The 8,971-nt window shown below is 40.5% G+C and overlaps 1 long non-coding RNA gene across 1 annotated transcript in view; it reads left to right on the plus strand.

Annotated features, from left to right (window-relative positions):
* Positions 1-5,586, plus strand: part of LOC112551705 — a 10,463-nt gene extending 4,877 nt beyond the window's left edge. Inside the window, exons 2-3 of the long non-coding RNA XR_003096017.1 lie at positions 3,472-3,595; positions 3,799-5,586. This is a non-coding gene — a long non-coding RNA (uncharacterized LOC112551705). The remainder of the gene's footprint in view (positions 1-3,471; positions 3,596-3,798) is intronic.
* Positions 5,587-8,971: the final 3,385 nt, after the last annotated feature.

An 8,971-nucleotide genomic window follows, 5' to 3' on the forward strand; every position in this document is an offset into this window, starting at 1 on the left:
AAGTCACAGCCTCTTAACTTGTTCACCAGTATGGGGTGGGATACCGTATCGAAGGCCTTCCTGAAGTCTAAGTATACGACATCCACCCCTCCTCCTGTGTCCAGGCGTTTTGTAACCTGGTCATTAAAAGAGACTAGATTAGTCAGGCATGATCTGCCTGCTACGAACCCATGCTGGTTTCCCCTCAGCATAATTTCTACTGCCGGGCCCTCGCAAATGTGAGCCTTGATAATTTTTTCAAAGACTTTGCCAAGGACGGAGGTGAGACTGACTGGCCTGTAGTTGCCCGGGTCCTCCTTCCTCCCCTTCTTGAAAATGGGGACCACATCGGCCCTTTTCCAGTCCTCCGGGACTTGGCCCGTGCGCCACGAGCGTTCAAATATTCCCAACAGTGGCTCTGCAATGATGTCGGCCAGTGCCTTCAGCACCCTCGGATGGAGCTCATCCGGGCCTGCCGACTTAAAGGCATCCAGTTCCTCCAAGTGACTCTGCACCATCTCAGGGTCTGCTCATGGTAGTCTGGCGCCTTGCTGCTGCCTCTCTACCATCCCAGTGAGAGACTTGTCTTGCCCCTCTCTTAGGAACACCGAGGCAAAGAACTCGTTGAGGAGTTCAGCCTTGTCCCCCCTGTCCGTCACCAATTGCTTCTGCCCATTTAGTAGAGGTCCTATTCCTCCCTGGGCCTTCCTTTTACTCCCTATATATCTAAAAAACGATACCTTCATTATCTCCACTAACAGGAAACTTTAGTTGAGCACTTATTCAAAGGGAAGAGTGCCACTTCCTTTCTAATAGTGGTAGTCAACTTTAATTTATCATCCTGATACTGTCTGTCCTTTCCCGCAGCCAGACTTAAATGCATTTTAGCAGGCACTGAAAGCCTAATTATCATCCATGCTCCAAATGGTCACTTAATCCCTCTTTTTGACCACTCCAACATAAATCAATACACACTTAACTTCAGGTAGATTTTCAGAAATTTAGACAATGGTCTTGAATAAAAAGTTCCAGAAATGAGCGTAGTAGATGTTTTGTGGTCCTACAGTGTTCAAATATGTTTACAGTTTTTTTTTCTTATGGAAAATCATTCTGTATTAGGTATTGCTTGCTTGTGAAAGCATGGAAGTGATTATGGTTAGGCAAGCTGTGCTTGCTTAAAGCCAAAATTGTGAACATATTTGCTGCTGACATTGGGTCTAGATGTGGTGGATCCTTAATCAAAGCTTTTTGACCTTTAAAAGTACTGCTATACAGTTGCGTAATATTAATGTTCAAGAACTTGGAACCATGATCTCAAAACTAAGAGGGATATGTGTCATTGAAACAGAATCCTAATAAGTTTCTAATGTTCTGGGTTCCGTTGTGGTTGCATTCTATTAATCTGTCACCTCTGTTGGAAACTACCAGGAGCATAACAGCACTTCTTCAGCTAGACTAACCTGAAAGCTGCTGTTTTTGGGGAAAAATGCATGCTAGCATCATCTGAGGGGAAAAACCTTCTGCCCCTCTACCACCCCAGCTACAAAGGTTTTTTGTTTTTTTTCCATTTGTAACAGACTGATTAAATATTGTGAGAGAAATTTATAGCAACTACACATTTACTAATAAGAAAACAGAAGCTAAATTTCCTCCATTTTTATTTTGTTTGGAACTACATGAATGCTTTGCTGGGAAAGAACATACCCTACTTAGACGGTGCCAATCTGATATGGACTGATGCATCACCTCTAGTTTAAATGATTAATCTTTGCAAAAATAAAAACACCTATGGGCTCGTAGAGATGTTTAGTTTCTTCTGGGAGAGTTGTTGCTGTCCAGGATAAAACCACATGCTTACAGATGTTCAGACTTTTTCCTAGAGTGAAAATGGATGCTCCAGGAGAAAAATAACCTGAGAACTATCGGGGTTAATTTATTCCCAGAAAAATTTCTCCTGGAAAAGCAAATGTCTGTACATGCCATAAAAGGTGTATTGTGATTTTAAAATGTTGGCCAGCATCATCCAACCTCACCTCCTATAGGACACAACACACATATTGATGTGAAGATAAGTATAATTTTGCTTCCTAGACCATCTGCAATGTCAAAATATCTGGCTGGATGAAAGAATCATTGTATGAGATACTGGATCTTTAAGCTGACATCTCAACAATAAACCTATTCAACTTAACTATGTTAAACTTTCAATGTATCCTTGTTTATAACATCCCTTACATTTTTTAACCCTGAACTATTTTTAACCTCCTATACTCATCATGGAACGTAATGGGGTTCTTAAGTAGCTATGCTGTTATTTCTTCATGTCTGGCAAATTCTCCTCTAAAATTCAAAATATCCTTTTCTAGTTCATTTCTTGAATTTTACCTAGAATTTGTTTACTTGATGGTACTAGGGTAGTGTGAATGAGGAAGAGATCACATATTTGATAGCAAGTGTTTAACGGTACTTTCAAATGACTACAGAAAACAATGTCAGCTACTTTGTTTCTCTCTAGTTTTGAGGAATCTGGTTTCGGTTCTCTCTCAACTTCTACAAAAAGTAAAAGTGTGAAATCATTGCACTCAATCATAAGCATGGCATCATCATCCAGATCAGACCTTTGGTCTAGCTCAGTCATTCTCTTCCATGATGCTGTGGCACAATGGAGTGCCGCAAAACCCTTTCAGTAGTGCCACAAGATATTTTTGGTACCTTTTGGTTTTCAGATGCCTATACATGATTCACAAGGTAGACCCAGAGGTTTGAAATAGGAATTCATAGTGTCAAACCATTCTGATCTGCTGTGGTCTTTCTGGGTTCTTTGCAACAGAAGAATAGTTCTCTTATTTTTCTGTAGTTAAAAAAAGTGAAAGCTAAGGGCTGGCATTTTGTGAAGGGTGCTTTGAGTCTAATGAGGTTGAGAACTATGATCTATCTTCTAGCAGCTAGGCTTACTACTTGAGAGACAAGAAACCAATATTGTGTCTAGTCATCTATGCATTTCCACATATGAACAAAAAGAGGAGACTTTTCCCAGAACCCAGCAGATAATCAATTTCTCATTCTGAAGCAGCACCATGTTTTATTGCTCATATTATCATTTATAGTTTGCATAGTGAGAAATATTAATGGTTGTAAAAATCCTTGAAACCTTTTTACTACTGGGCTTTGTTCAGAACCATTCTGTCATATTTAGAAATTCTGCACTGTGTGGGTGAGACGCAAACTTAAAGGGAAGCTGACAAGTTCCTAAATCTAGCTTGTGTGTACATGTAGTTGCACATACGGCATTCTCTGTTTTGAATAGGCATAGTAGGGATGTTTGATAAATTTCAGGGCCCTGTACCATGGTACAGATGACATTTTATTAACTTAAAAAATGCCTGTACATTTCTTGGAACCAAAGGGTATCATCATTTGTGTTTTGGCTTGTTAACCAACGTCCCCTAACACACTTTACCATGAATTGTCCTTTTTTGATCATGTCCTCAGGCAGAAGTCTAGGAAAGGTGATGTGCTTTGTTGTGCTCTGAAGGTTATGCTAATGAATCATGGAGAAAGTATGACTAAGAGCTGAGGGACTTCCCTGAGCATCATGTCTTGAGCCCCTTACTGGGTAAGTTGACAATTGTGGCTTTTAATTTGATAAATTTAGACCTTTCTTGTGATGGGTAAGCTTGCAAGCCAATCTTAACTATCAGGTATTACTTCCACTTGGAGTAAGAAGGGAAGACTTTCTAGGGCATTGCAAACTTCTTTAAAAAGCCCAACTGAAATGCATAGTACATCTTATTCTTGCTTTTTCTCCCCTCTTTTTAGCTTTTCATGTTCAACTTCTGGAGAGAATTAAGTGGTCAGCCTAGAGCAGTCTGTGTACAAAAATGGTTGTCTGGATGGACTTACTCAGCCTTTGTCATACAGCTGTGCAAGAGACGGGATTGTATGTAACCTGGGACTCTCATTCACTGAACTGTGCATCAGAGCATTGAGATCTGCACTTCCATTCTTAAATTTAAGATTATCTTAATGTGCCCTGCTTTAGGAACATCCAAAGCACCTTCTGAGCAGAGTAAAGTAGCTGTGGCAGAGTGCCACACTAACATGACTATGCTGTTTCCAGTAACTAAGCTAGCTCATTTTAGAACTAGCATTATACAGTGTAGATTGGTGTTTCTCAAACTGGCTGCCATGAGATCCTTTCTAAAGGTGTTGTCTGCTGCCTAGTGGAACTGCCCCATCTCACCTCTGTTTCTGGGAGATGCTGTGTGGGGCTAGGCTGGGAAGTGGCTGTGGCAGAAGGGGGCGCCCCACTGCAGCCCAGCCTGATGGGAGGGGCTACCGCTAAAGTCCCGGCTGGTAATGAAGATAGGATTCAGGAAGTTCCATTCCCCTCCCCCCCGCACTTCCCAGTGTTGAGGGGCATCTCCTGGACTTTACACGGAAAGGCAAAGACAGAGGGGCTTGCCTTTTTTGTGTGGGGAAAAGGAGGAGCTCCCTCTACCTGCATCTGCAGAGAATGCTGCTAAACTCAGAGAAGTGAGAGAGGGGAGCCTTGAGTGTAAAAAAGTTGAGAACTCCTGGTGCAGATTCTATATCCAGGCCTTTTGATAGTGCCGTGTGCTACTATTCATGAAACTTATAAAGCAGTTTTGAGGTCTCCTGTTCTCTATACCCCACCTGAACTTGAGCATGTTGTAGAGCAGGGGTGAGCAATTATTTTGGACAGAGGGCCTCTTACTGAGTTTCAGCAAGCCATCGAGGGCCGCATGACAGGCAGCCCAGGGCAGATTAATATTAATTTTCTAAATTTTTTAGGGGCCCCGTGGGCCAGATAGAATAGTCTGGTGGGCTGCATCCAGCCCCCGGTCCGCATTTGCCCACCCCTGTTGTAGAGTATATGATTCCTTCAGTTTCAAGGAGCATTGGAAAGATTTTTGGCATTTCTTTCTTGAAAGCTCAGTATATAAGGTCATAAAGGGAAATTTTCCTTGTTAGTTATATTGGAGAAAGGGTGCAGTGGGGTGCTGAATGCAGATGTCAATGAAAGGTGATAAACATCTCTGTACAGTATTCAGCTGTCTAGACTTGTTACTTCCTATATGGAAGATTTTTGTAGTGTACAGTATACTCTTACCGAAAAAGTAATTATTGTCCACTTAAAACTTGTAGTATTTTTTTTTTGCCTACTTGTTTTTAACCCAATTTAAAAGTTAAGTAACCTAGTTCTGGAAGCTTGTGTGTATGTTTAGGCTTGTGTTTGTTTGTTTTTGGGTTTTATGATTTACTTATTTATTTTAAACCAAGCTCACTTACAGGCTTAGAAAGTGTATCAAATGTATCAAAATGTACCTCTTTTTTGCTGCTGTGAATTATCATAGCTTGACTGCTTAATGTCGCATGTGGAGAGAGTATGGTATATTAGTAGGTGCACTTATCTGTATTGCTGAATAATTCTTAGTCTTTTGTACCTTGCCTGCTCAGTATATTACCATGTGGTTTTAACGGAGTAGTTTTTAATTTTTTGACCTCAGGAGGAAAATTCTTCCTCCTTATGGAGTAATTTGTAATATTAATCTTGAATACGTTTGCTTCTAAATAAAGTGTGTACCCTGATGAAGTATTAATGTCTGCTTGATGTAAAGGGGGTTCAGAAGATATAACAAACATGTCTCAACTAATTTTACACAATCCATTTATAATACCAAAATGCAGGCTAATTCTATTTTGTTTGTGAGGAAACTGTAAGAATTAACCAATTGCCTGTCAAGAATGACAGAGATTGCGGGGATGGAGCATTGCCACCCACCACCCCATGCCACTGCCACCTCCCAGGAGCGGGGGGGGGAGAGGGGAGGGAAGCTTGCCACACCAGCACCCTACACTGCTGCCACCGCTTCCAGCCCTGCTGACCTCGGCCCTCCCCGTCCCTTCCTCCCCCGAGCCCTGCTCCTCAGAGGGGGCGTTCTGCACTCTGGCTGTTTCATTAACCAATCAGAGTGCTCCAAGAGTGTTATGGACAGATGGACTAAGCCCTTTATTATATAAGAATGTCTTTTAAAAATAGTCAGCTGTTTTAGTTGTTGCATATTTCAGTAGTCTAGAAATTCTGAGCAAGCAGCTTGCAGTCTGTCTTAAATCACCTAGCTATTTTTGCAGACCTATTTCTATGCTACATTTTATCCCTTCCATGTTTTATTTTGTTGTCTTGAACAGTATAATTACTTTCTAAAGGAAAAGAGACCCTATTTTCTCTTTTGTGGAAAAATCTAAAAGGTGGAGGTATGCTGCTGGACAGTATTAAATATATTTATATGTTATATATAGCAAGCTCAGAGAAAATCCATGGAAGGTGTTTGCATGCAAAACCCAGATTATTTTTTTTTAAATATTCTTGTGTATCAGGGAAAACCCCTTGCTGCACAAATGTACTGCTATGAATGTTAATGGTGACTGGCGAGCAGGCAGACTGAAGAGAAGCCTCTAATTTCAAAGTGTTTGGGAAAGCCGACACGTGACTGCAGGTTTGAAAAATGAGACTGCGGAATTGCCTTGTATGGGAGTCCCCTGCACCAAAGGCAATTCCTAAAACTGATAGATGCCTGTTACTTTTAGGTAAAAGAAAAAAAAAAGGAAGGCAGGCAGGAAGAAAGGAGGAGAATATTTAACTATTTCAAAGCTAATTTTTAATAAACGTGACCTGAAACCTGCATAGAAGCAGAATCTTGCTGTCGTCAGGGGAGTTGGGATTCCGAGCTGCATAGATTGCATTTTTCCTCCCCACCTTCCCTGTTTAGTATGCAGAAGGGGTTTCAGGATCCAGTAAGAGTGTCTCCCACGTACATCACACACTCAGCAAAGCAAGCTGCAGCAGACGTGGACAACCCTGGTGGTACAAGTGTTCGCACTCCACTAATAACCTTGGTGCTGCTGCTGCAAGGTTATTGCCTGTATTGACTGAAAGCTGCAACTCTATTTCCTGCATCAGATCGTCTCCTGAGAAATTTTTTGTTTTCATTAAAGCAAAAAAATATATAACTTGCCTTTGGAATGAACAGAGGGAGCTGGTTTGTTTGCTTTCTCCTCTTTTGTACTTTGATAGCAAAGCCTGAACTGGAAAGTCTGCTGCTGACGCACTGCTTTAAAAAATAAAAATAGACCTAGAAAGAAGCAGAAACAGATGGCTCTGAGTTCACTCAGTTCAGTCAACAAATTATAGAAACAATGAAATGTTAACACTTAATTCCCAGAATGTTAATTATTGTTTTTTGGGGAAGCAGAGGGGAGTCATTTAAGCAGCTTTAGAAGTTGTTCACTTTCTATGCTGTGCACACGTATACTGCATTGAAGCTCACATTTTAAATTGAAAACCCTCTGTTTGTGCTCAGTGAGCAATCTAAATGCTCTTTATTTTTTTAATACCAAGTCTAAATAAGTTGAAGTACACAAGAAGGATTGTTTGCATCAGGTATTTTTGTCTAGCACTACAAGTGTAACTTTTTTCTATATTTCATATACGTATACACACGTAACTTCATATACATGTGTATGTATAATATATACACATGTATAATTTCATATACACATACACATTGTGTGTGTGTGTGTATGTGTATATGTATTTTTTTTCACTCCATGTAGTCAATTTGCAGATAGTTTTGCTCACATCTCAAAAAGTCCAAGAAGAAATTTTCTGTCTAAAAAGTGAATGCTAGTGTTAGGTGAAAATAGTTGGTTTGCATCCTTAGTTAATGATAATAACTGGGATAGCATGAGTCAAGGCATCATAAACATTTTGTGTGCAAGACCTGGGGTGGGAGTGCAGGAGGAAGGGAAAGACCCCTTTATGCTCATCACCATCCATTCACATGCCAACACAGCTGTCTAAACTACTGCACTGTAACTTTCAGAGATGTTGAAGACATCATTTCCTAGCTGTGCAGTCCTTTGTTCTGCAGAATTATTTTGATAGTCTAAAAGCATTTCAGGACTGTATTTGAACTTTAGGCTGGCTAAAAACATCAATAAATCAGAGTGTGACAGTGGGACTTGAGGCGAGTCTGTGGACTGGGGCAGGCAGTCTTAGCTCTGCACTGAAAAGTTTATTTGTAAAAGGCACTGTTGGTGTTTGTTTTCCACGTAAAATGTGCTCAAGTTAAAAAATCAAACTTTCTAGGTGCTAGTTTTTTAATGTCTACCTGGCCTTTCAGCCAGGTTGGTTTCTTTACCTCATTGCAGATGTTCTGCCGGCCAAATTAGGTACCTGTTTAACAAAATTGAGTTTGTTACATGTCAGATAATGCCGTTGTTGATTTTTATGTAAGTGCACCAATACTAGTGATCCATAAACATTAAAACCACTAAAACAACAAGAAAACCTCAAATCCAGCACCGAGCATAGCCTCAGGGTGAGTTTATGGTGTTTCAGCTAGAATGTCTTACTCACAGACTGAGCAAGTGAAAAAACTAACAGGAAATTGGCTCAAAATAGTCAATGCTGATAAATGCATTAGTCATGGGACCACTTTCTCTCCACTTAAATATTGAAACCACATATGCTAGTATTACTTCCTCTGAATCCCAGGGTTGCTAGCTATTCAGTCTGAGGGGAAAAAAAAAATTCTTTCTGTATTCCTTATCTAATTCATGGAAGGGCCTTTGAATCCATCAGATGTGCTCCCTGCACAAACAGTATGAAATTTAGTTCTCTTCAGTAGGGCCTTTTTTAAAGTGATGATTGCATAAAAAAGTTTAAAAGCCTGTCTCTTGGCACCTTCAAACTTCCCCTCCTTGTTTGAAATGGAAATAGGTCACAACTTCCTACCGCCCTCAGGTTTTGACTGCATTTGTCAGCTGGAACAGATCATGACCTCTGAAGGAAGGCCCAAATTTTGGGACTATTGGCCAAGAACCAAACCACTCTGCCTGCCAAATTAGGTTGAAAATACTAGGGTTAAGGGATTGTCAAAAGCTTTTCAGATTAAGGTTCACCAAA

Source organism: Alligator sinensis, unplaced genomic scaffold (assembly GCF_000455745.1).
Source record: "Alligator sinensis unplaced genomic scaffold, ASM45574v1 scaffold1274_1, whole genome shotgun sequence".
Lineage (NCBI taxonomy): Eukaryota > Metazoa > Chordata > Crocodylia > Alligatoridae > Alligator > Alligator sinensis.